The sequence below is a fragment of the Adiantum capillus-veneris genome, chromosome 13 (genome assembly GCF_014529385.1).
Source record: "Adiantum capillus-veneris isolate H3 chromosome 13, ASM1452938v2, whole genome shotgun sequence".
Lineage (NCBI taxonomy): Eukaryota > Viridiplantae > Streptophyta > Polypodiopsida > Polypodiales > Pteridaceae > Adiantum > Adiantum capillus-veneris.
The window spans coordinates 59321263-59348662 of NC_140943.1; the positions used below are offsets into that span (position 1 = coordinate 59321263).

Here is a 27400-nt window from a genome sequence, read left to right on the forward strand (position 1 = left end):
CCCATCACTGGCACCTGCCTACTCTGCGCGCCTCCTCCCCATCTGCCCATCGCCCTCAACTTGCTCATCGCTAGACGCAATTTCCCATCGTATCTTTAGTTGATTCCTTCTAATTCCCGATATTATTTGATTGGGCCGCCCTACTAGGGTAATGGGAAAAAAGGCTCTAAATTGTTTTTGTTAGATGCAAAGCGAGGGAGCTCTTATACAATCTCAGCACCCATACTATTGGCTTGGATGATAAAAAACAGTCGTAGCCTTTGCCGCCGAGCAACGAGTCCTGCCCTGCTCGCACACGGGAGAGAGAGAGAGAGAGAGAGAGAGGCTGCAGCGGCCTGCCCAGAGAGAGAGAGAGAGAGAGAGAGAGAGAGAGAGAGTTCGCCGCTTGTCTCGACCACAATAGAAAGAGAGAGAGAGAGAGAGAGAGAGTCGACCGTCTCCGATCGACAAACAGAAAGAGAATCTCTTGGACAATAGAAAAGTTTATTTCGGCCATCGTCACTTCGCTCTTTGCGCTTCTTTTCGCGCGCAGCAGATAGAGTAGTGTAGGCAACATTCTTCGCTCTTCTTTCTGTGAGTAGCAGACACAGCAGTGTGGACAGCCGGTTGGTGATGACAAAAGTAAAGATAATGACACATCTCTCTCTCACATATGGGTTTTTCTTTTTGCTAGATGAGTACAACGAGAGCAATGGATGCATCATTCTTGGCTCTTCTTTCTGTGGGTAGCAGACACAGCAATGTGGACAGCCGGTTGGTGGTAACAAAAGTAAAGATAATGACACATCTCTCTCACATATGGGCTTTCTTTTTTGTTAAATGAATATAACGAGTGCATATTCATTCACAAAGAGGTAGTTTGAAGAAAGTTAAAAAATGGAAAGAAATGTTAAAAGTGAAAATTTTGAAAAAGCCAAAAGAAGAGCTAATATAGATTATACACTCTTTTAAATTTGAGAGCGAATGGTATACGATGTCAGGTATTCAAGTTTATATAACATTCTTTTTATTTTAACAAGTTTGCTTGTCAATTTAGAAGTTTAAATGGAAACCATAGTTAATGTTTTAATAATTTTGTCAATTTAGAAGCATGTATAAAAATTAAAGGGACAGATAGAGATATATCACTTTTTTAATGATCTTCAATAGTAGAAGAAGACGAAGCAGTAAAAAACTCAGTTGCTTCAACCCTCCGCTGACGTTTTTTGAGCAGCAGAATGACATCTCTTTTTCTAGCGTCCTTTGTCTCCAATAAGGAATCTATATGACATTTGTCAGACACTAGATGATCTTTCAACCACGGCGATTTGGTTTCTTGGGGGTGATCGTCTTTTTAGGTGACAAATTGTTATGTATTTTCTCTAGATCCACCTATCTTTGAGAAAACACAAATAGACCAACTATCCCCATATACCATGTGTGTGAGAGATGAAAGAGATAAGAGAGAGCGAGAGAGAGATAAAAAATGCCATGAGAGGCCAAAAACGCTATGATAAACAAATAAGCACCCTTGTTTATGGATAGACAAGATGGAGTGCTCTCTCATAAATATGGAAGAAGCTTTGGTCGATCAGTCAGTCCTCACTCATGACATGCGAGAGGAGGGAATAGCTCATAATGAGGAGGGATCGACGAGACACGGATTTGGTTTCATGGACACATGCTCAATGAAGCTTCGGTGGGTGGCCTCAGGGTCCTATTTACTCTAAAATACAGCTTAGAAAAGGCATGAATGCAAGGGTGATCAGCTTGGGTGCATATCAGCCATATAACTACGTCCTAACCCTAATCTAGATAAAGCAGCAAAGTGGTGTAAACTCTCACAACCCCTCTCCGATACTTAATGTTGAACAACCTATCAATGTGAGGTCGCAAACGAAGATATTTGCTCTGATGTCAACCACAAAATAATCCTGCATGAGCGTAGCAACCAGTCTGGGGAACTTCGATTGGCCAAAAATCTCTATGAAACTGTTACAAGCAGTGTAGAAACTATTGAACTCCGTGAATCTTCGTCCCTGCAAAGTGTGTATACTGCTTTAAGGCAAAAGGTATGTGTAGAAATAACTCTTGCATACTGAACGGTTGTGAAAGGAGTGTTGATAGGCTTACAAATGTCCAATCGGAGAAACACAATGATTATATTCCAATTACCATGTGTGAGTGCATGGGTGTAGGGGAGAGATAGATAGATAGATAGATTGATTGATTTATCGTCCATGTAGGTCAGATATGACCCATGGACCATCACAAAAAATATTACATTGATTCGTTGCTTTTAAGTGAAGCCATCGGATACATATTAGTTAAGGACTGAGGGTCAAATCATCAGGGTAAAAGAAAATAAAAAAGAAAACAAGATCTAGGGAGGGTTAGACAGAGTCTTTTTAGGGGCTCGAAACTCTTGGACGATGGCTTTACCACCTCGATATATTGCCCATTTATCTTGCTTGCGGGTTACGTGCATCTTCTTGAGCTCGCTCTTTTTTATCTTTAGTCGATTTGTCGTCAGCTCCTCGTTGATCCAAATCTGTCCCTTTGAGGAGTTCAACTTGTCGTAGTAACTGCATCTTATCCTCTTTGTTTTTGAAAGTGAGAAGACAATGTTCGGGTGGCACTTGCCTATGTGTGTTGTTGATCCAAGAAAACGTTTCGGGTTTGATTTTAAACGGTTGAAGGATGTCGTTGAGCTTGGTGATTGCTTCTTCGGGAGTGTCCTCGGTGATGGACCATCGCGAGGGGAGCTCACCAATGCGAATCTTGAGGGTATTTTCTTCTTGGAGTCTTTGTTCGCGGAACTCTATTGTCAGGCAAGTCTGTACTTTGGCAAGGGCACATGAAAAGCATTGTGAATCTTCCAAGTATCGGGTAGCTTCAGTCTAAAGGAGACATCATTCATCTTTTATAGTATCTCATGCTAAGCTTTGGAAAAAACCGCTCCTTTCTCTTTTTCTTTCTTAGGCGTGCCTTCTCAAAACGAAAGAGCACCCAATCGTCTTCCTTTAATTTCAAATCAGGACGGTGTCGATCTGCTACTTTCTTGTGTTTTTCTTGAGATTTCGTTAAAGCCTCCCGGACCTTGGCAAAAGCAATGTCCAAGTTCCTCATGTACTGGTCGGTTTCAAAAATCTTATCTTTCTTGCTAAGGAAGGGTGGAACCTTCGAAGCACCTTCAATGATCTCAAATGGCGCCTTCTCCGTCGAAGAGTGGATCGTGTTATTGTAGGCAAATTCCACCAAGGGCAATTCATTGAGTCTTCTGATCAGAAATGTAAGACTTCAATAAATCTAGTACGACTGAATTTGCAATCTCAGATTGTCAATCTGTTTGCGGGTGGAAAGATGACGAGAACTGCAACTGTGTGCCAATGTTCTCCCAAATAGCCTTCCAAAACAAACTCGTGAATCGAGGTTCTCTGTCAGAGACTATTGTCTCTGGCATGCCATGTAATCTGAAATTTGTGCAATGAACAGTCTCGCTAAATGATCCGGCTTGATTGTTTTCTTCACTGGAATGAAGTGAGAGCTTGCTTGCTAAATCTGTCGATGACAGTCCAACTGCCATCATGCCCACTCTGTGTCTTCGGGAGATCAAAAATGAAATCCATAGCAATACTTTCCCAGAGGTGGGTGGGAATGGGTAAAGACTGTAACAAACCCTGTGCTTTATGCCTGTCAAACTTTTTTTTGGCATACCACGCAATTGCGTACAAAGTCGTCCACATCCTTCTTGAGTCTCGGCCAAAAGAAGTAACGCTCCACACTTTTCAAGGTGGTGTCAATGCCGCGGTGACCCGTAAAAGGTGGACAATGGCACTTTGTCAAAACCTTTTCCCTCAGCGGCTATGTAACACACAACATCGTTTTCTTCATCAAGTAGCCATCCCGCATGGAATATCTTGCTACTACCTCCCCATTCTGTATTCGGGTGAATATAAATGAAAAATCCGTATTTGTGGTGTACTGATCAACCATGTCCTCGAAGCTTCTATAATGAATCGCGGAAATAGCCAAGACTAACGGCTTCCGGGACAAAGATCTGCCACCCAAGTTCTTCTGTCCCTGTATATAGACAATGTGGAAGTGAAACTGTGACAAGATGTTAGCCCACCGCATCTGCTTTTTCGAAAGCTACTTCTTTGACAAGTAGCGTAAACTCTGATGATCAGTGAAGACTGTAAAATCGGCTCCGAGTAGGTAATGTCGCCACTGAGTAAGAGCATGGATAACCGCCAAAAGCTCTTTCTCATAAATTTTTCCTGTCAATTCCGGCCTTGAAAACAATCGGCTCTCATAGGCAATGACATGGCCTTCTTGTATTAAGATCGCATCCAGACTACGACCACAAGCATCACAATATACTTCGAATGACTTTTGCAAATCTAGCAAAGTCAATACTGGTCCCGTATTCAATTTCTCTTTCAATGTCTGAAAGGCAGTTACCTCTGTGGGTCCCCACGATAAAGAGACTCTTTTCTGTGTCAGAACGTGCAAAGGGGAAGCTACCTTTGCAAACTTTCGAATGAACCGCCGGTAGTAAGAACATAAGCTCAAGAAGCTTTTAACTTCATGAACATTCTTCAAATCGAGCCAATCACGTATAGTCTCAATCTTGGCCAGGTCCATCTGTACTCTTGCTGTTGAGACGATATGTCCCAAAAAGTGTATCTTCAGCAAGAAAAAATCACTCTTTTTGGTATTGATAACTAACTTGTGATCTCGCAACGCCTGAAAGACCTGAAGCAGATGGTGTCTATGTTCTGCTTCATCCTTGGAGAAGACTAAAATGTCATCAAAGAAAGTACCGACAAACGATTTGTACTCTCTGAAAATCCTATCCATCATTTGATTGGAAGTTGCTGGAGCATTGGTAAGGCCAGATATCACCAAAAATTCATATAAACCGAAGCTCGTCCAAAAGGCTGTCTTGTAGACATCTCCCGGTGCGCTTCTAATCTGATGATATCCGCTTTTTAAATTAATCTTGCTGAAATAGGAGGATCCTTGTAGTCGGTCAAGAATATCATCGATCCTTGGAATCGAAAATCTGTTCTTGATGGTGATTTTATTGAGAGCTCTGTAATCAATGCACATTCTCCAAGACCAGTCTTTCTTTAAAACCAACAACACTGAAGAGCAGTAGGGTGGAGTACTCGGCTGAATAAGACCCTTTTCCAAAAGGTCTTTCACTTGGTTCATAATCTCTTCATTCTGGGCTCGGCTAACCCGGTAAGGTGGCCGGTTCAGTGATGTGCTTCCAAGTATCAGATCAATAGAGTGATCCTCAGGACGAGATGGTGGCAACTCGCCTGGCAGACCCTCAAAAAAGCAATCGGCATGAGTGTGGAGAAAATCTTGGCGTTCTTTATCAAGTTCAGACATGTTCGTTCTGTGTTCATCATCTAACTCTTTCAAGTAGATCGAGTAAACAAAGAGACTGGATTTCATTAATTTGGAAATGGCTGAAGCCGATACAATAGGGACAGACTCGCCCTTCAATTTTACATAAGTATAATTTTTCGGCCCTTTTCATTTGTCAAAGTCGCTTTCTTTGCCCGATATCGACCACGGCGTTGTTCTTAAGGTACCAAGGGACTCCTAGGAGGACGTCACAACCTTCAAGGGCATTATGTAAAAGTCCTCGTGCCCCAAATACCCCTGACAATGCAACCGAAGTTTGCCAATGACAGTGTAATGGCTATGTCCCGTCCAGGTGCCGCTAGATTTCACGTGACACATCCCAACCCTATGTGTCCGTGGACAAGCTACACCACAGCAGGGTTCAGTCAGTCCATTAGTTTAGATTAGCAGTGATCTGACACTTTTGTGAGTATTCGTAGACCGTGCATGCCCAATCACTTAGCATAGATGCATATCCTCCGGTTGCACACGACATGATCATCGGAATTCCCATCAAAATCCATTAGCATCAGTTAGGGGAATTTTCCAGTGCATTTAGCCTATTTTCCTATTTATTGGGATTTTCACTTATTATTTTTGAGTGACTTTCCAACAAAAGTAGGTAGGGCAATTTTGCTAAGTTAATATATAAGCAAACCAAAGTTCACACTTTCTGGCAGAAGAGGCAGCAGGAGCACCTTGCTTAACAGCAACTTCTTAGCAAGACCAACCCCCGCGACTACTCTGGCGTTTTCTCCACAGGAGACCTAGCGTTCTTGCATCAGATCAGCCTTGGCGATTTGTGCACAGCAGATCAGCCCCGGCGTCATCACGACACAACAGATCAGCCTAGCGTTTTTGCATTTGCAGAACCCCGGCGACAGAAGGACCAATTTCAGCCCCTGGCGTTTTTGGATTTCAGTAGCAAATTAAGACCGGCAATATTCACCTAAAGTGTAGCAGATTCAGCCCGTAAAGACCATCAGTTTTCAGCCCTAAGAAACCTCATTTTTCAGCCAAGAAAACGCAGCCAAAACAGTCATTTTCAGCCACCGAAACAGTCCCGAAATTCAGTGATTAGAAGATCTCAGATTTCAGCCATCGTCGTCATCATCGTCGTCGTCACCGTCGTCGTCATTGGCATAGACCAAGTTGCATAGTCCATTGCATACGCATTGTACACCTTTGTGCAATCAAAGAATAGACCACTCTCGCCGACGAGAGTGGGGCCTTCAGAGGACGGTTTTACAACTCTCGGGTGTCATATCTCTTCTCTCTCCTTCTCTCAGTCTCATTCACTTGCACGCACAATCCACTCACTTTGTTCGTGACCACAGCACTCTACAAGACGGAAAGCTCTCTCTTTCCCTAAAGAACTAAAAGGAACCTTGAGCAATAAAGATCACTAATCTTGAGAAAATACAACATTCATTCCGCTGCACCTAACACTAGAACTGCCTCTTCTGGCAGTCCCATTCTATTGGGTGTAATCTTGATGTTTCACTTTGCCCAAGCTCGGCAAAGTTTTGTACTTCCATCAATCATGCTTGGGTCATTACCCATGCAATCTGGAACTAGTCCTGCTTTCTCTTGCCTTTTCTGCCACATTTCTCTGCTGCTCTTGAACTCTCTGGCTTGTCTTCATGTTCCCTGCAGCCAAAACACTTCCCTTCTTTGATGTAATCGTCTCTCTCTCTCAGAGCGAGCAGGGGTGGTGTATCCTTGTCTTTCTTTTCTTGGAAACTGTTTCTTTTTCTACTTTCATTGTGAGAGGTCTGTTGGGTTCTCTGAGCAAGATCTCGTCAGCGGAACAAGTCAAATTTCCCGAATGTATAGCAAAACCTCGTTTCGCATGATCCATCAATTCTTGAATAGATTTCGACTTTTGTTCCAGGCAGTAGTCTCGGATCTCTATAGGGAGTCTACAGCTAAACCGCTCAATCTGTTCCTTAAACGAGACCTCTTAAATGAAGAGGTTGGTAGAAAAGAGACTCAAAATCTCTCGCAATAAGCATCCAAAGAATTTGCCTTGGTTATCCGAAGATGATTCCAAGCAGTTTGCATATCTCGTTCATACTCCCGAGTCAGCCAGGAAGAAATAAAGAACCTTTTGAATTTCAACCATTTAACTGGAGCTTCCTTCTTCAGAAGAAGAGTGGACCACCATGTTCGAGCATTTCCTTTGAAGAAAGATGTAGCTTTCCTAATCTTGGAGTGCTTTGAGTAATGCCCTCCAGAGAAGGCTATGTCAAAGTGCTGAATGAAGGCCAAAGCCCTCGAAGCATCTCGGAACCTAGAAAAGGATTCAAATTTAATCGACTGTCCACCTTCTTTCAATTCTTTTACTTCTTGCTTTTGTCTTCGAGAAAGTTATATTGGTTGGCTTTGTAAACATGCTTCTTGTCTGCATAAAACATGTGGTCGTCGGAGTGCGAACTGTCAGAGGATGACTCCTCTGCAAAACTGTCAGAAACTGAGAGAAATGTGGGTTTCTTTGCCTTTTTCTTGCCCTTTCCGAAGCTTTGCTTTTTGCTTCTCTTTTTGCCTTTTCTATCCTCTTCGCTCGATTCAGAAGAGCTAGAAGAACTGTCAGAAGAAGAAGAAGAAGAAGAAAAGAAGAACTGGGTAGTCCTTCAAATCGTACACGCTTCTTTTGCTTCTTGCCGATGCAAAAGAAGATTGACGACCCAAATAACTCGGGAAGTCAGTCCCTTTGTGCTTTTCCTCTTGCTTTTTGGATTGGTTGTTTGCGTCCAAAAGCTGATTGATCTGTGTCTGAACCACCTCTTGTAATTCTTGCTCTGTAAACATCCTCGGAGAAGGAGCTTTCTTGATTGCCGGTTTGAATGATGGTACTGTGGCTTTCTGTCCACTGGGTGTACGCTTCTGCGATGGATTGCTGAGACAAAAATTTTGCAAACTGTGGATCCTTCGTAAATTTAATCAGATGCTTTGTGCACTCGTCAACCTGTTGTTGACGTTCCATCTCTTCAAGTTTGTACTGAGTAGGCTGAGGTGACCCGTACTCTTCCTCTGTTTTATCATCAAAATCTTTCTCGTGATCTCCTCCCACATTAGCAGATGCAGAAGAAGTCGACTGATTCTTGTTGGAATCCATAGGTGTCGCGAGAAAAGGATCAGATTTTCTGGTAGAAGAGAAATCGGCCGCGCTCTGATACCACTGTAACAAACTTGGACACCTCGAGTCTAGATTCTACCGCGACCCAATAGAGATTCACTTCAAAACATTTCACAAAAGACGACACAGCCTGGCGTAGTTCCATGCCAAGAGGTATTGGTCCCAAAGACTGGCGCTCCTTTCGGTATTTCTTTTTGTATTAATTTGTCTGCAAAGTACAAGAGAGTCGACGGGTACTCACTCGTAGACTCTGCGTCCAGATACTCCGAGGAGTGAGTCCTTGAGGACTTATTTATTCTTACAAGGGATGCCCCAAAAGTAGAGCCCCAAAAGCTTTTAAAATTAAAAGCAAAAGTTTTCAAAAGCTCTAAGTTAGGACAACTAATAGGGTTGCCACGTCACCAGTTTGCGACAGAAAGCCAAGTCGTTGCCTTTTCCTTGGAAAATCCCAAAGCTTGTCTGCATGGTACTCAATATTTCTTGTGTTTGTCCCTCGGTGTACTCCGTTTTGGCAAAATTTTCCACCAAGAATTTGTCCAAATCTTCATTCTTTTTTTCAGTTTCCGCGCCGGATCTCAACTTTTCTTTTGCCTGCCCACCTAAAGGTGTTATCTCTCTCTGATTCTCTGAGAGAACCCATGAGTAATCTGGAATTCTTATGGCTTATGCCCTGTAAGACAGAGAGATGAAGGTGGGAGTGTGCCCGATGCGTGATGTACAAAGGGTGGGAGTGGCTAATAAGTCCGAAGATTCTTTCAAAAAAAAAGAAAACTACGTTTGCGTATGCTGCAAAAAAGGATCGGATCCTTCGTAGAAGAAGAATCTTTTTGTGCTCTGATACCACTGTATTCGACTTGGACACTCAAGTGAGAAAAAAAAAAAGTGTCAGCGTGTGTTGCAAAAAAGGATCAGAGTCTCCGTAGAAGAAGAATCTTTCGGTGCTCTGATATCACTGTAACCGGCTTGGACACTCCAAGCGAGAAATGAATAGCAACACACGAACAAAAATCAATAGCAACACCCTGGGTTCAGATGCTCTACAGAGTGAGGCCCCAAGGGCTCTTATAAATTTATAAGGGATGTTCCAAATGTAGAGCCCCAAAAGCTTCTAACCTCAAAAGCAAATAGTTCCAAAAGCAACTGATCAAAAATCTACCAACGAAAAGTACCAGCGCAAAAAGCAGAATTCCGTATAGATCTGCCATGTCAGCATGCTGTCAACGCAATTCGCGGAATTGCTACATCATCAACCTGTTAGCGCATTTTACTGCCGTCCGTATTGTCTTGCCATGTCGGCAGTTCTGTCAACTGCCACGTCATCTGTCTGGCCGGTGTGTGTGTCCAAGTAGCACTACCGCGTCTTCAATTTGTGACAGCTTGTGACAGTTTTTTTTTTCCCGAGAAAAAGATCCTTCTATTAGTTAATGAAACTGCCCATAGGGCTACAACCACCTCTTCTAGAGTGGGATACAATAATCATAAGGAGGAGACTCTCCCAATGAAAAAACAACATATGTACAATGAGGCTAAATCAATAGATGGGAAGAGGGAAAAGCCACACAGGTGGACGATAGTGCCATCTCATTACACCCTGGACCATGGTGAAGAAACGCCCAAGACGCTAGAGTTGATGGAAAGCCTCTCTACACTCCCGCATGTGAACGGAGCTGCGCTGGAGTCTCTCAAACTGTCCTCTGAGAGTATGGACCAGCTCTAGCCAAAGATCTCGAACAGTCTCTGCTGGTGGTACATGGTGAGCCTCAAAGATGCGAAAGTAGCGGGCCTACCAAATGAACCAGAGTGTCAGGCCACAGATGAGCTCCCAACACTCCTCTCTCAGTGCACCACTCCTGTGGAGTAAGCTCTGTAGCAGGCTGGGGTGTAGGTCGACCCCCTGCATCACTATCATCCTGCTAGTGGAGGACAACTCAAACTGAAGCGTCGGGCCCGTGAGAGTGGACCAAGCAGCTGCCCCCCAAGTATAATGCCGTGCCGTGGAAAGAGCTGGCATCAGCCGAAGGACACGAAGCCAAACCTACTGTGCCAAAGGACAATCCCAAAGACAATGGCACTGACTCTCCACAGGATGGTCACAAGCTGCGCATGCTACCGAGAGACCACTATGTACAAGCCAGCTCTCAACAGCTGTAGCCCGATGTGCAACCAGCCACTGGAACAAAGTGACTCGCCACGGCTGTTTGAAGTGCCACAGCCTCGCCCAAAAATCTGACAAGAACTCAGCTGTAAGACCCTCCTCCTGCCAATGAGGTGCTGCAGCAGGACGAGTCTCTCTTCGTGCTGCTAGTATGTGACGTCCTAGACGAACAGTGTACTGAAAGAAAGGGACATCTTGGTGGTCGACTGAGGAGAAAGGGACCCTCCAAAACCACTCCCGAGGATCCCACTGCACTCGTGCTAGTGGACAACACTCCCAAGCCCACAGCCTCCAGTGGCCAGTCTCAAGAGCTGCTGGGTCAGGATCTATGATGCAAGTCCTCCCACAGATGCCCATAGCACTGATCCTTTGAAAACAGCACTCTGTCACCTGTGGGGCCTCTACTGAAACACGGTATAAACGACCCACACCCTGTAGCTCGGAAAACAGGGAGGGGACAGTCTCTGAGCAAGCCCGAACTGCGATGAGAACCTCCAGTTGTGTGAAGGCTCCCATCCATCTGGGCGCTGTTGACTCGAGTGGAGAAGCCACTCAGTTGGTACTGCCTCTGTGATGTCCTGACACATGCTCTGCACCCTTCTCTTGCCCTGAAGCTGGATGCTCTGAAGCTCCCCTGACAAGCCTGAAAACTGTAGCCAATCACCTAAAGTGCATGCTGGACTCTCTGCCATGGGTCCCCAAGAAACATGAGGCCTACTACCAACCAAGTGGCCTCTTTGAGTGCTAACCATGGGGTTCCAAACTAGGGGTTGTCTCATGCGCTCCTCCGTGCAAGTAGGTTGATGCTGCTCTAGGCCTCTCCGCAGCTGCTCCCAGGAACGGAGTAGACTCACAACAAAACGGTCCTCCAGTCTCCTGCTCAAACCAACTCTGCGCATCTCTGTGAAAATCCATATGGTCGAAGGTCGCCAGGGACCTCCAGCATGAGGCACTCTAGCACTAAGCCGCTGAAGCAAAAACTCCTTCGAGGGTTCCTCCCCTGGAAGTAATCCTCTGACAACAAACTTCCCAAGAAGGTCTCTACTCTACTGTGCTGGGTCTATGATCCCCAACCCTCCTTGAGAACAAGGAATAGTGATGATCTGCCAGGCCACTTTGGCCTGGGCTATCTGGGTGTCACGTCCTGACCAAAGGAAGTTCCTGATCAGCCTCTCTACCTGGCTGATGCAGGAACTCGAAAAGATCCAACAAGAAGTGATGTACCACATAGTAGCCAACAACACCTGGTTGGCCACTAAAACTTAGCCTGCCAAAGAAAGTCGTGCGGAGCTCCAATGTAACAACTTCCTCTTGATGGATAGGAGGAGGGGAGCAATCTGCTGCTCCGGAGACAAGTCAAGTCCAAGCCAACCTGACGGCCCAAGTACCGAACTGCAGCCCCTGGGGGAATCCATCTGAAGGGCTCACCTGGTAGCCAATCATGCGTAGGAGCACTACCAACAGAGAAAGCCACTGTCTTTCTCCAATTGATAAATGCGCCTGATGCACAACGAAAGGTCTCAAGAGCCTGCTCACACCTGTGAAGGTTGGCCTCTTGGCCCTCCAAGTACAAGGCTCAGTCGTCAACAAACTCAGCATCCATTAGCTCATCTCCCCGAATAGGGAGCGCTAAGCCATGTAGACCAACCTGCTGTGAAACCAAAAACCGCCTCAGCATAGAACAGAAAGAGGAAGGGGGCAAGAGAGCAATCCTGTTTGACCGAACATGTGAGCATGAAACGATCTCCTCTACCACCTGACAAAAGTACCTGTATGTGTGCCTGTCTGTAAAGAGCTGACACACCTCTGATCCAGGCATCTGAGAAGCCCATCCTGCGTAGAGTGCCCCCCAAAAAGTGTCACAAGGCGGGCACCACGTGCCAATAGAAAAGAACAGACTGAACAACTTTAAGCACTTCAAATAACAACTGAACTGAAATGGAGAGAGAGACGACACGCGACACGGAGTGGCGGAATTCCACCCCAGAGAGTATTCGCCCCAAACCTTGGCACCCCTTTCGGTATTTCTTTATATTGCATCAACACAGTACAAGCCGGTACTCCAGACTCTGCACCTTCGTACTGAAGCATGCCAGAGAATGAGCCCTAGCCTCATATTTAAAGGCCCTTGGCCTGAAAAGCAGTTTTAGTAAAAAGCCTTTAAAACTCAAAAGCTTCTGGTTCAAAAGCAAAGCCAAAAAGCTGCCAGCGTAAATCATGGAAATCCGTACAGCTTGCCACGTCGCAAAACGCAGAAATCTGTCCTTAGGGTTAGGGTTAGGGTTTCTGCAGTTTTAGGGTTTTTGGCAGCAGAATTAGGGTTTGCAGGTTTTAGGGTTAGGGTTTCCAGAATTAGGGTTCAGCAGTTAGGGTTTCTGGCAGAAATTAAGGTTTGCAGGTTTTAGGGTTAGGGTTTCCAGAATTAGGGTTTCAGCAATTAGGGTTACCACGTCCTCACTCTGTGACACTTCTTCTACTGCTTCTTAGGGTTTAGGCCCCTCGGCCGGCATCTGTAAGTTGGCTCCATTCTTTAGGCTTTGACACGTCAGCAGTTTGTTACATCTCCCCTTCTTGAAAGAGAGTAATCGTCCGCGATTACAGCATATCTGCAAAACAACTCAAGTTAGCTCAAAAATTTCCGAGGGACATTCCGAGGGACAATCAATTTGCTCTTTTTATTAAGGAGTTAGCTTCTCCTTTCTGCTCTTTTGATCAAGGAGTTAGCTGCTCCTATCGGCTGTTTTGATCAAGGAGTTAGCTTCTCCTTTCGTCCAGATCGGAACTCTTGATATTCCGGCGTAGTAAAATTAGCCATCACACCCAGACCGTACTGATCTTCCTCGGGTGTCTTGATGCACTAAAATTACATACCCAGGCAATCTCATCCAATTAGGAATATTCAGTGGTTGGCACATCACAATGCAACACAAATGCTCACATATGCATGTTACAAGACATAGAAACATAAAGCCGCCGATGAACACTCCTCCCGCATAACCTAACAAGGTCTGGGCCGGGAGATATTCAACGACTCCCTCATCACTCCTCCCGCATAACCTAGAAAGGTCCGGGCCGGGAGATATAGAGGCCTTTTACAACCAAACGCCCCCCAGACCGCAGCCTGCGTCGTTTGGAGGTGCTGAGAGTAACCACTGCTCAGACTTCTTAATACTCCTCCCGCATAACCATCCAGGTCCGGGCCGGGAGTCACACCAACAATTATTTTACAAGCATACAACCAAACGCTCCCCAGGCATCGGCCTGTGTCGTTCGGAGGTTTTCAAACATACAACGAAACGCTCCCCAGGCATCGGCTTGCGTCGTTCCGAGGTTCAAACAATACCAAAACAGTATTTCTCACTTCTCCACCCAGGGGTAAAATCACCAATCATTGAAACCAGTATCAAACCAGAGTCAAACAATTCAAATCGGCACCAAAACAGGTTCAAAACAGATATCATCCATTTCAAACAAATTCCAAACGCGATCACCAAACAAGATCAAACAAAACTTAAACTTAAAAAGCAATCTCGACATCAATCGAGCTCGAAAAGTCGACTGACTTTCCATCTTGAAACCTGCACCAAAAATTAGGGTTAGGTTCCTTCCATGAGGTCGTAGCCGAGCACAACATGGTCCATCAGCTCTTGGACAGACAGTGTTTCTTTGGCGGCGATGGTAGTCCCAAGAGATAGCAATCACACTGAACCTCCAAGATCATCCGCTCATGAAGAGACATCTACTGAGAGATGTCGAGAAATTTCAATTTATAATCTGCTAGGGTTTCCATGGCAAGCATTTCAGAATACCCCACTCTGCCAGAAGTTGCACTCCGAAGGAAGATGTCAGAAACCATATAACTTCGGGCAAAAATTTTCTTCAAAGCTTGCCAAGTACTTGGAGTAAGCTGCTTGGTAGCTATAGACATCAACATCTGCATGGCACTGCTTCTGAGAAAAACAGTGACTTGAAACAAATCTGGATCCTTCTCTTGCATGGCTTATGCCATGTAAGACGAGCGGTGAAGACGGGAGCGCGCCCGATGCGCGATGAAGTAAGGGTGGGAGTGGCTGATACCTCAAATATAATTCAATTCCAATAGCTCTGTCTGCTCTTTTGTAGGACCGGTATGCTTTCAGAAAAGCACACGCCTGATGCTCTGATACCACTGTCACAAGGCGGGCACCACGTGCCAATAGAAAAGAACAGACTGAACAACTTTAAGCACTTCAAATAACAATTGAACTGAAATGGAGAGAGACGACACGCGACACGGAGTGGCGGAATTCCACCCCAGAGAGTATTGGCCCCAAACCTTGGCGCCCCTTTCGGTATTTCTTTATATTGCATCAACACAGTACAAGCCGGTACTCCAGACTCTGCACCTTCGTACTGAAGCATGCCAGAGAATGAGCCCTAGCCTCATATTTAAAGGCCCTTGGCCTGAAAAGCAGTTTTAGTAAAAAGCCTTTAAAACTCAAAAGCTTCTGGTTCAAAAGCAAAGCCAAAAAGCTGCCAGCGTAAATCATGGATATCCGTACAGCCTGCCACGTCGCAAAACGCAGAAATCTGTCCTTAGGGTTAGGGTTAGGGTTTCTGCAGTTTTAGGGTTTCTGGCAGCAGAATTAGGGTTTGCAGGTTTTAGGGTTAGGGTTTCCAGAATTAGGGTTCAGCAGTTAGGGTTTCTGGCAGAAATTAAGGTTTGCAGGTTTTAGGGTTAGGGTTTCCAGAATTAGGGTTTCAGCAGTTAGGGTTTCTGGCAGAAATTAGGGTTTGCAGGTTTTAGGGTTAGGGTTTCCAGAATTAGGGTTTCAGCAATTAGGGTTACCACGTCCTCACTCTGTGACACTTCTTCTACTGCTTCTTAGGGTTTAGGCCCCTCGGCCGGCATCTGTAAGTTGGCTCCATTCTTTAGGCTTTGACACGTCAGCAGTTTGTTACAAAAAGTCCCAGTCAACTCTATCATAGGCCTTCTCAAAATCGAGAAGAAGTATCACTAGATCCTCACCATGGAGGCGCGCGAGGGCTGACGCCTCCCAAAAAGTAAAGATGTTGTCAAGGATACCACGCTCCTTGACAAAAACTGTCTGTGTCCCATGTATGATGCTCTCTAGAAGTGGCTGAATCCTCAAACTCAGAGCCTTGGCAAGAATTTTGTAGGTTGAGTTGAGGATGGTGATGGACCGAATCTCATCCAAGGAGCCACCCTCCTTGGGAATGAGGTAGATCAGGCCCTCACTCATGCTGTCAGGCATCTCTCATGTGTGTAGGATCTATTGAAAAGCGTTGTAGAGATATGAGCCAAGCACGTCCCAGTACTCTAAGAAAAAGCTGGGAGTCATACCATCCTCACCTGGATAGCTACCACGGGGAAGTGCTCTGAGGGCCGCGTGGAGCTCCTCTGACTGTAAAGGCAGCTCAAGACTCTGGCGCATCTCTTCAGTCACAAGACAAGGCATCTGTGTCCACACCTGCTCTCTACATGCATCTTGACGCTCTGACCGAGGCTTTGCTGACAGCAGGTCACGGTAAAAGTCTGTGTCAACAGTACGCATGTCCTCTGGCTATGAAGCAACTGACCCATCAAGCCTCCTCAATTGGCTGACCCTGGTATGCGCCGACTGGGGCTCCACTCTCTCAAAGAAAGCCCCTGTCACTCTGTCACCCACCTGGGTCCACTGAGATGCTTGACGATGAAAAGAAAACTCGTGGCGCCTCTCCTCTGTGTTGGCAAGCTCCTGGCGAGCCTGCTGTAACTGCTCCTCCAACCAAGGACTGTCTGGATGCTGCTCCTGCATCCTCTGCAGGGAAGCAACACCTCGTCGGAGACGCTGCTGCTCCTCTCGCTGCAGCCAGGCGGGCCGTAGACTCCTGGAGAAATAGCCGACTAAGCTAAGTAAGTCCAGAGGCCACTCTGTCAGCAGGAGAGTCCTGCAAGTCTAAGCCCTCTGTCCAAAGAGTCACCATTCTCTCTCCGAGCGCAGCGTCCAGCAAGACCCTCTCAAGGATGCGAAGCATCGTGCTCGCCCTCCTCTACCTATCTGTCACTGTGAGGATCATGGTGCATGGTCCGAAAAAGAAGTCCCAAGCAGAATGCAAACCAACCTACCTAAGTCACAGAAGTGGTCACTTCTGAACGAGAGAAGGCCAGGGGCTGTCAAGTGGCCTCACAAAGCTAGAATGCTGCCACACATCAGAAACCCGTAGTCATACATAACCTCTCCCAAGCTACCGATTCAACTCCATGCACAGTAATATGGCTACCTCCAATCCTGTCAGAGGGGTCCTCCAACATGTTGAAGTCAGTCTCAATGCACCATTGCTTTGCCTGCGAGACAGAGACTCTACAATGTCAGCCCAAAACTCTGCACGTGCGCTCGCCACATTGGGCGCATAGATGTTCAGGAAGCCCATGAGGCAACCCTAAACCTGCATAGTAATCCACTGAGCCCTGCCTGGCACAATAATCCCTCTACCCACAATGGCCTGTTGCAAAGAGTCCACAATAGTCATGCATACCCCACCTTGGATGCCTCTAGGTCCAAATGCAGCTAACCAAAACATCTCATAGCGACCACACAAAATCTGACCACACCGTCGAATGCGGCTCTCACAAAGATGATGCTCCTATAGCATAAGAATGTCAACCTCACCACCCACAAGGCATCTCTGAAGCTCCTGACGCAGCCGACCCCTCTGACGCTGAAACTGGGACCCTCCTAATCCCTGCACATTCTATGAGACGATCCTCATGGAGTTAGTGAGAGAAAACAGATGCTGCCGCAGCAGCCAACCTTGCTATCTTTGAGGCCGGTTTGGATGGGGAGTAATCCGCATCCGAACGACCTCTAGATAAGCGCGAAAGAAGTGACTGTCCCGCCCAAGCCCAAGCCTAGCGTGCAGCCCGAAGGGCTACATTCTCTGTCCAAGAACCCTCATGCACAAATACATAACAAGGAGGGTAATGAGTGTCATCAAACAAATGCACCACAACGTGCCTGCAACCCGCTGCATCCGGAGGCATCACGCTGAACTTGACAAGAGGCCAAAGTGTCTGCACCAGATCTGTCACCCATCAGTCCCCTGTGTGGTGTGAGAACTCAGTAGCTTGAATGTAGAGCCAATCAAGGATTGTGTGCTGGGTCCACTCTGTGAGATCTCTACCACACAACGGAAAGGAGAAACCCACCGTTGTGTCCAGAGCCTCAATGCCTCTAGTTGTAAGAAAGAGGATGTGGACTCTAAAGCTAGCCTTCTCCAGGTCAAGAGAAGTCACCCGAAACTGAGTGAAGCTGTAATCGAAGAAGTCCCAGCGTCTGCGAATGTCGAAGCTAGTCAAACCTCTAGGGACTGCTGCAAAGGGAGAAGTCTGCACCAAAAAAGGCGTCCTTAGGTGGGGTTGTCCCTCTCGAGCCACACGGCTCGTAGCAAAAGCACTACCAAGAGAACGCCTCGTGGTAGAAGCGTGTCCAGTACCCTGCGTTTGAGGAGGAGGGGTCGGGAGATGAGGTTGTGGGCCCCATCGTAGCGAAAGCTCTACCAAGAGAACGCCTTGTGGTAGAAGCGTGTCCAGTACCCTGCGTTTGAGGAGAAGGGGCGGGAGGTGAATGTGAAGGCGGAGCGGTAGCGTCTGAGGAAGGAAGAGGCGGTGGTGGAGGAACTGAAGTGGACGGGGCCTCCTCAGGCAAGTCCTACTGAAGGGGGTCCAAAAGGTTTCCAGTCGGAACCTAGTGCTGCTGAGCTGCAAAAGATCGGTCACCAGGGGGAGCAGTGGGGCAAGCCCGCCCCTATTGACGGCGAGCCGAAAGCGTGACTTGGAGGGATAAGGGGGGGGGAAAGGGTGGGGGAAAGGGGGGCGCACAGGGGGAAAGGGTGGAGGAAGGTAAGGATGAGGCGGGCAAGGGGCAGCGGGCAGCAGGCAGCACAACGGGCAGCGGCAACAGCCATCGAGCAAGGGGCAAGGGCAGGGAGAGGCTGCGCCAAGAGGAGCTGGGCGACGGCGATGGCGGAAAGCAAGCCCGGCTATAGCTTGTGACAATTTCGTGGAGATTTCTTGCCAACCGGAGTTCCCCAGACTGCTGCTACGCTCGTGCAGGATTGTCCTGTGGTGAACACCATAGCAGATATCTTCGTTTGCGACCTCACATTGATGGGTTATTCAACATCAAGTGTCAAAGAGGGGTTGTGAAGAGTTTACACCACTTTGCTGGTTTATCTAGATTAGGATTAGGGCATAGTTGTATGGTTAGTATGCACCTGGGCTGGCCATCGTTGCATTCATGCCTTCGCTAGGCTACATTCTAGAGTAAATAGGGTCCTGAGGCCACCCACCGAGGCTTCATTGAGTACGGGTCCATAGAACCAAATCCGTGTCCCCTCGATCCCCCCTCATTATGGGCTGCCTCCTCCTCTCGCATGTCATGAGTGAGGATTGGCTGGCTGACCAAGGCTTGTTCCATATTTATGAGAGGGCACCCCACCTTGTGTACTCGTAAACAAGGGTGCTATTTGTCTATCATAGTGTTTTTTGCCTCTCGGGGCATTCTTAATCTCTCTGTCTCTCTCTCTCATCTCTCACACATGTGTACCCATACATAGTACATGGAGATGCTTGGTCTGTTTGTGTTGTCTCAGAGATAGGTGGATCTGGAGAGGATATACAACAATCTGTCACCTAAAAAGAGGGTCACCCCCAAGGAACCAAATCGCCAAGGTTGGAAGGTCACCTAGTGCTTGACAAATGTCACAGAGATGCCTGTTGGAGACCAAGGACGCTAGGGAAAGAGATCACTCTGCTGTCCAAAAAACGTTTGGCGGAGGGGTTGAGGCAATTGAGTTTTCTATTGCTTTGTCTCCTTCTTGCTATTGAACATCATCAAAAAAGTATTGTACCTCTATCTGCCCCTTTAATTTCTATCTACGCTTCTAAATCGACAAAATTATTGAAACCTTAACTATGATTTCTATCTAAACTTCTAAACTAACAAGCAACCTTGTTAAAATAAAAAGAATGTTATCTAAACTTGAAATACCTGGCATCGTATACCATTCACTCTCAAATTTAAAAGAGTGTATAGTCTGTATCAGCTCTTCTTTTGGCTTTTTCAAAATTTTCACTTTTAGCATTTCTTTCCATTCTTTAACTCTCTTCAAACTGCCTCTTGTGAATGGATATGCACTCATTGTACTCATCTAGCCAAAAGGAGAGCCCATATGAGAGAGAGAGAGAGAGAGAGAGAGAGAGAGAGAGAGTCTGGCTTGGGATCTGGCTCTGGAGTATCCGGAATGATAATCACTTTGGGTGCAGGAGGATTTTTCGACAGAATCTCTTCAAGGATCTCGCAAATATATGAGAGATATAGAAGAGGCACATCGAGAACCTTGTTGGCCATTGCGCGCGCAAGATGAATATTGCTGAAGAGCGAGCACCGGAGGAGAGAGAGGGAGCCACCAAGAGCAGCCAGGTTGATCGCATGCCATGCTAAGAGTTACGATTTTGTTTTGTTTAATTGACGCAGGTTCACATTTCGTTAAGTGAAGTGGCCGGGCCAAATTTGTTGGCCGGCCGCTGAACTTAAGTGGCTTAATTTAAGGAATATTAAATCGATAGCAGGGGTGGATTTTTTGACGCACGAGCAACATATAACAACCAAACGGTGCAAAAGAAGGGGCAGCCCGTGAGTGATTTGATGAAGAGGCATGCGTGCCGGGTGTTACAAGAGGTGAAGGGTGTTGCTGGCTTATGTGATCACCTATTCGAGTGAAGGGGGTGCGAACTCATGCCTGAAAGGGCATGACCTGATGAAGAGGCACACGAAGCCTGAGCAGCAGGAAATCTTCAGCACATGTCACAAGACGGGCACCACATGCCAATAGAAAAGAACAGATTGAATAGACTTTTAGCACTTCAATAACAAATAAACTGAGAGAGACGACACGCGACACGAAGTAGCGGAATTCCACCCCAAAGAGTATTGGCCCCAAACCTTGGTGCCCCTTTCGGTTTTATATTGCATCAACACAGTACAAGTTGGTACTCCAGTCTTTGCACCTTCTCCAAGAAACATGCCAGAGAATGAGCCCTAACCTCGTAATTAAAGGCCCTTGGCTTGAAAAGCAGTTACAGTGAAAAGCCTTAAAAACTCAAAAGCTTTTGGTCCAAAAGCAATGCCAAAAAGCTATCAGCACGTTTTGCGGAATTCTGTACAGTTGTCACGTCATCGGTTTCTGCGTGAGTGTGTGTGTGGGTCCTGCTTTATTCTACTTCCTTTATGTCACTGGGGCCCCATTGGACGGGGTCTCCATAAGTTGGTAGGACTTCTTCTTCTGTTACTTGTTCTTCTTAGACGTAATTCTTCCCAAGCGAGGCCAGATGAGCTACAAGAGCGCCCAAGTGCCATCCCCCCACCGGGGGGGTCAACTTCACCTAAAAGGGGTTGGGAGGTGCAAACGGGAGACATCACCAACCTCAGCGGACGCCACTTGTGAGCCGACGCCCTTCCAAGCGGGTATGGCATTTCCTAGGGGAATACCGTCTGGTTTCAAAGGTAGTTTAGTGAGGTGAGCGATAAGTTACCTAGAGGAGGCAACTCCAAAGGGAAGACCGAAGCAAGTCCCGCAGTACCTGGGCCTCTGAACAGAGGTACTTGGTCGTTCTCACGCCCAGATCCAAGCGGCGAAGTGGGTCTCTCAAGGGATTAGTCATGGCCCTAAGAGTGTAGATAATTCTGAACTCTCGTAGTCGAGAGGAAACTAGTGACAAAAGCGTCTGCCTTCGGTTTCGGGGTGCATTGTCCTGGTCGTTCTTCTTGTATACTTTTTTTGGTGTATGAGGGGAGCGGCAGGGCGTGCCCTTCCCGACTCCGAAAACAAAAAAACTTGTTCTTCTTAGGATTTAGGTCCCTCGGTCAGGATATGCAAGTTGGCTCCATTCTTCAGGGCTTTGACACGTTAGCAATTTGTGACATCTTCCTTTCTTGAAAGAAAGTAATCGTCCGTGATTACAGCATATCTGCAAAACAACTCAAGTTAGCTCAAAAATTTCCGAGGGTCATTCTGAGGGACAATCATTTTTCTCTTTTTGATCAAGGAGTTGGCTTCTCCTTTCGTCCAGATTGGAACTGTTGATATGCGGGCGTTGTAAAATTAGCCATCACACCCAAACCGCATTGATCTTCCACGGGTGTCTTGATGCACTAAAATTACATACCCAGGCAATCTCATCCAGTTAGGAATATTAAATAGTTGGCACATCACAATGCAACACAAATGCTTACATATGCATGTTAGAAGACACAACAAACAGCGCCGTTGAGCACTCCCCCGAGACAAACGGTCTGCGGTATGAAGCTACTCAACTACTATCTCGTCACTCCCATCGCAAATAACCTAAAAAGGTTCGGGCTATGAGTTCAGAGGACTGTACAACCAAACGCTCCCAGACTGCAGTCTGTGTTGCTTGGAGATTCAAGCATACAACCAAACGCTCTCCAGGCATCGGCCTGCGTCGTTTGGAGGTTTTCTAGCATACAACGGAACGCTTCCCAAACATCGGCCTGCACCGTTCCGAGGTTCTCAAACATACAATGAAACGCTCCCCTGGCATCAGCCTGCGTCATTCCGAGATTCAAACAATACCAAAACAGTATTTCTCACTTCTCCACTTGGGGTAAAATCACCAATCATTGAAACCAGTATTTAAAACCAGAGTCAAACAATTCAAATCGGCACCAAGACAGGTTTAAAACAGATGCATCCATTTCAAACAATACTTTATCAAACAATGTTCAAAAGTATCTAACTAGAAAACAACTAGAGAGGTCATTCAGGGCTTTGTTCAGACAACTAAACTTTGAGGACAACTGGCTTGCTCCTTTGCATCACGGTGATGGTTCGGTTCCGGACCTAGAGAGTTGCATCATTCTTGTCGTGCCAGGGCATGCCCAAGAGAACGTTGCAATTGCCCAACTTCATAATGTGCAAATCGGCTTTTCCATGATAATCTTGTATAGTCACTAGAAGTGCATCAATAAGTAGTACCACTTTCTGAGTTTGCCCCGTGGCTAGATCAACTTCAATTTCTCCACCCTTTGTATCATAATCAAAATGCGTCTGCTTCAAGAGAACGTTGCAATTGCCCAACTTCATAATGTGCAAATCGGCTTTTCCATGATAATCTTGTATAGTCACTAGAAGTGCATCAATAAGTAGTACCACTTTCTGAGTTTGCCCCGTGGCTAGATCAACTTCAATTTCTCCACCCTTTGTATCATAATCAAAATGCGTCTGCTTCAAGAATTCTGGATGGATGAAGTTCTTCATAGCTTCGGGGTCAAAGAAAATAAGGGCTTTCAAGCCGTTTAAGCCCTGCATAATTCATTAAAACTCTCGAGGTGTATACCATAAATATCGGGTACTAGTCCAATAGCAGGTCTAGCCTTCTTGGCCGGAGGTAGCCCTGGGGATCTGTTTGACGTGGGAGCAGAAGGTTGCACTGAGAATGTTGAGGCTTGCTCAGGTGTATTAAACGTATGCCCTGTTTGGAAACATTTGAAGCATCGGCCTTCTTGTAATAAGGTGTCCAATTGACGTTGTGTCAAACGAGGCTGTTGAGGTTGGTTTTCACGGGATTCCCAAGAATTTGTTCGTTGTTGCCGGGAGTTCTGGTTAGTGGCCGGAGGTTCTTCTGTGGTAAACTCCAATTTTCCTTTCATGAGCTTGTAGCCGACCGCGGCACAGTCCATAAGCTCTTGCATGGTAAAGACTTGCTTGGAGAGACAATATTCCTGCAATGGTGATGGTAGTCCAATGATGTAGCGCTCGCACTGGTCCTCTAAGGAAATGAACTTAAAGAAGGATACCGGAAGGTATACGTCGAGAAACCTTTGATTATAGACGTCCATGGTTTCGGTGGCAAGCATTTTCAAGTTGCCTCACTCTACTAAATCCGGACTTCAAAGATCAAAGTCATGTAACTACGTGCAAAAACTGTCTTGAAAGCTTGCCAGGTCCTTGGAGCATGCGGTTGTGTGGCGATTGAACTCCACCATTGCCATAGCATTATCTTTAAGAAATCGTGTTGTTCGAGAAATCTTGGATTCTTTTGTATAGTTCCCCAAAGCATAGATGTTGTCGAATTGCTGTAGGAACCGCAATGCTTTCTTGCGAACTTTCATCCCAGAAAAAGTGAAAAATTTGACTGTCGTGCCGTCATCTTTGAAATCTTTGGGTTGGTTAGGCGCATATTCAGAGTATGGATAATAAGGGTATCCATATGGGCTCCAACCATTGTAGCCTGGTGGCGGCGGTGGTGGCAATGGCGGTTGCACTGGATCAGGGTTAGATGGCTGTACCATATTCCTGAAGACTCCCCCGATTGGAACATATGGCTGAGAAGGTTGCCGGTTGGAAGCTCTCGTACTTTCTGATGCCGAAGCAGGAGGTACTGTCCGGGGCATCAGAGGGGTAACATGTGGTTCAAAAATTGTTGAAAACTTTGCAGTATGGTAAGATTCTACTGAGGATGTCGCGAAAGAATCTCGTGAAGCTCGTTGGGCAGAAACTGCAAATATTTTGTTGAATCCATGAATTTTATGGATTGTGTTTTGTATGGCTTATGCCTGTAAGACAGAGCGATGAAGACAGGAGCGCGCCCGATGCGCGATGAAGGGTGGGAGTACCTAATAAGTCCGGGGTCAGCAGGAGCTGAAGATACTTCAAGTAAAAATTCCAATAGCTCTGTCTGCTCTTTTGTAGGACCGGTGTGCTTTCAGAAAAGCACACGCATGATGCTCTGATATCACTGTCACAAGACGGGCACCACGTGCCAATAAAAAAGAACAGACTGAACAGACTTTTAGCACTTCAATAACAACTGAACTGAGAGAGAGAGACGACACGCGACGCGAAGTGGCGGAATTCCACCCCAGAGAGTATTGGCTTCAAACGTTGGCGTCCCTTTCGGTATTTCTTTATGTTGCATCAACATAGTACAAGCTGGTACTCCAGTCTCTGCACCTTGTCCAGGAAGCATGCCAGAGAATGAGCCCTAACCTCATATTTAAAGGCCCTTGGCCTGAAAAGCAGCTACAGTGAAAAGCCTTCAAAACTCAAAAGCTTTTGGTCCAAAAGCAATGCCAAAAAGCTGTCAGCGCGTTTTGCGGAATTTCGTACAACTGCCATGTCATCAATTTTTGCGTGAGTGTGTGTGTGGGTCCTACTTTCTTTTACTTCCTTTATGTCAGTGGGGCCCCATCGGACGGGGTCCCCATAAGTTGGTAGGACTTCTTCTTTTGTTACTTGTTCTTCTTAGGGTTTAGGCCCCTCGGCCAGGATCTGCAAGTTGGCTCCATTCTTCAGGGCTTTGACACATCAGCAGTTTGTGACAGCACACTCTGGGTACGCCACTCGCACATCTGCTTTTGTCTTCTATATTCATAAAATTCAAAAAGAAGGTTTGGGTTGCCTCATACTCGTAGGTGTGTATGTACCATCTTTCTTCCGCTTCCATGCAACTCCGGGAGAGGGAAAGGGAAGAGGCTCACAATCATCGGGTCCCGGGAAAAAAATTTGCTCCGATACCACTATGAGGATTACTATTATTAATTCATATTTTATCCTATTTATCTATGTGTTCTTAAGACTGAAAGCTGAAATTAGACTTGAGAAAATAGAACACGGATGTTTGATCGATCGATCGATTGAAATTGTGATACAATAGGCTCCTTATATAGAGACGAAGAGACAAATGAAAAGGCATGTCTTATGGTGAATAGACATGAGTGTAGACTAGGAGACATTCTTTGGACTAATAGCTGCAACCATTGGATGAAGAGTTGCAACCATAGAGCGAAGGGACATGACCAATCGTCGAAGGAATGTGGCTCTTGATGAAGCGACATGTCTCTAGACTGAAGAGTCGTGGCGTAGGGGTTCTTCCTGATTAGTTACTTCTTGTATCTGCAACCATGAGTAAGTGTAGAATGTGTAACAAAGTCACAATCGTGACATGGGAAGGTGTTGCATGGTTACAACAGTATCCAGGATTGCATTTGGTTACGAGGGATCATCGACAGACCCTGTCTTCTTCTGTACGGTGATGGGCTATAGACGGGGCACATTAGATATATTACCAGACACTATGCGTCTTTTTGACTCAAAAGCCGCAAGACATTAGATTTGTTACTATATGTTGCATCACACTCTGGTTCATTTGGAAGGCTCGTTGATGTCTTGAGGTATGAGCCTTCTGCTGTGCGGGACACATTGATTGCTAATTGGTCAGAGTTGCTACATACTCTTTGTAGCCAGTGGGACACTTCAGCTGGCTCCTCCCGGGTAGCGGAGGAGCGTAGACGCTCTTTTCTCAGACATTAGTCTCGCACTTTGACACTGCTTACTTTGGATAGCGGCCGCATATCGTGGCATTATGCACCTCCGATGGTTTATTTTGCACTCATCACACATCCCACCTTGATGTATATATAGTGCACACCTTCGTTGTTGCACAATTCTGTACTTCTTTCGGGATCGACTACACTGAGCATCTATGAAAGCCTTCATGTACAAAGTATATAGAAACTTTTTCAGAGAGAGAGAGAGGGGGGGCGGGGGGGGAACGAGGGAACCACCTCCACGTGGTGGTCCTGGAAGCAGTGGCTTTGCTAGCTGACTAAGCTCCCCACCCTAAGCAGCTGCCGTACTTCTCAGTGCGATGGTTACTTAGGTTTTCCACTCTCTCCTCCCTCCCCTTACTTTTGGCTCTGCATGTTACTTGTTATGCCTGCAACACTTTTTTCTTTCTTCTTGTTTTTTTTATTTCGACGTAGGTCTTTATTTTCTTGCTTTGGTTTTTGAAGCATGTTTTGTTTGCTTGTGTTTTTTGTTTTGTGTGCGATGCCTGGTGGATTGTGTGTCTTTGCTTGCATTGCTTGCTTGTGTTGGGTGGGCGTGTTGTTTGATTGCTTGTTGCTGCTTGTGTATGTTCTTCGTGTTTCTCCTGTTTTTGGAGTTGCTTGCAGGTGTTTTGATGGAGGGGTTGGGATCTGGTTGCTGGAATTTAGCCTCGTCTACAACTTTTGCCTCCGACATCTTTCCTTTCCTTTGCAGGTTGTGGCAGCCATAGCTCTTGGATTGCTGCCAGAGATGGCAAGGCATCCTTCGCCGCCTTGTCCTGTTTCTTGAAGATGATTTTACAAGTTGTGAGGACGGTCTTCTTTGAGTGTTCAAGATTTGCAGAGAGGTTTTATTCTTCATGGTGCAGATGATGAATTGATGGTTTGCGCCATCAGTCATCTGGGGAAGCCTTCGAGCATGAAGACCTACTTCAGTTTCCTCCATGTGTCCCTTCTGCTGATATTTTTCCCTCCCTGTGACAGTGGTTTTTCCCCTCAGCTTTGTATTCCTTGGATATCTAGAGGGGTTTTTTCAGCATTGTTTATCTTGTCATGTAATGCCTTCGGGCTTTATGATTTTACATTGTAATATCAAGGGTCAAGCCCCACTTTTGTTTCAAAGAGAGAAGAAGAAGAAGAAGAAGAGAGTTCTACCTAACCTTCGGCTTCGGTTGCCCGTTCTTCATCGGCCTTCATCCATGGCAACTACCAATCAGGCTCAGGGCACCACCACTCCGGGAGCCCGTCAACCCATTACTTGGATGTATGACTTTACAAAAGCGGATGAGGCAGCCATCCATGTGGCCACCTAGA

At 46.2% G+C, this 27400-nt stretch overlaps 1 long non-coding RNA gene across 1 annotated transcript; it reads left to right on the plus strand.

Moving 5' to 3' along the window:
* The first annotated feature begins 258 nt into the window (after positions 1 to 258).
* Positions 259 to 27400, plus strand: LOC147444081 (uncharacterized). The gene is made up of 3 exons (XR_015190014.1): positions 259 to 573; positions 674 to 769; positions 20002 to 27400. It is a non-coding gene; the product is annotated as an uncharacterized LOC147444081 (long non-coding RNA).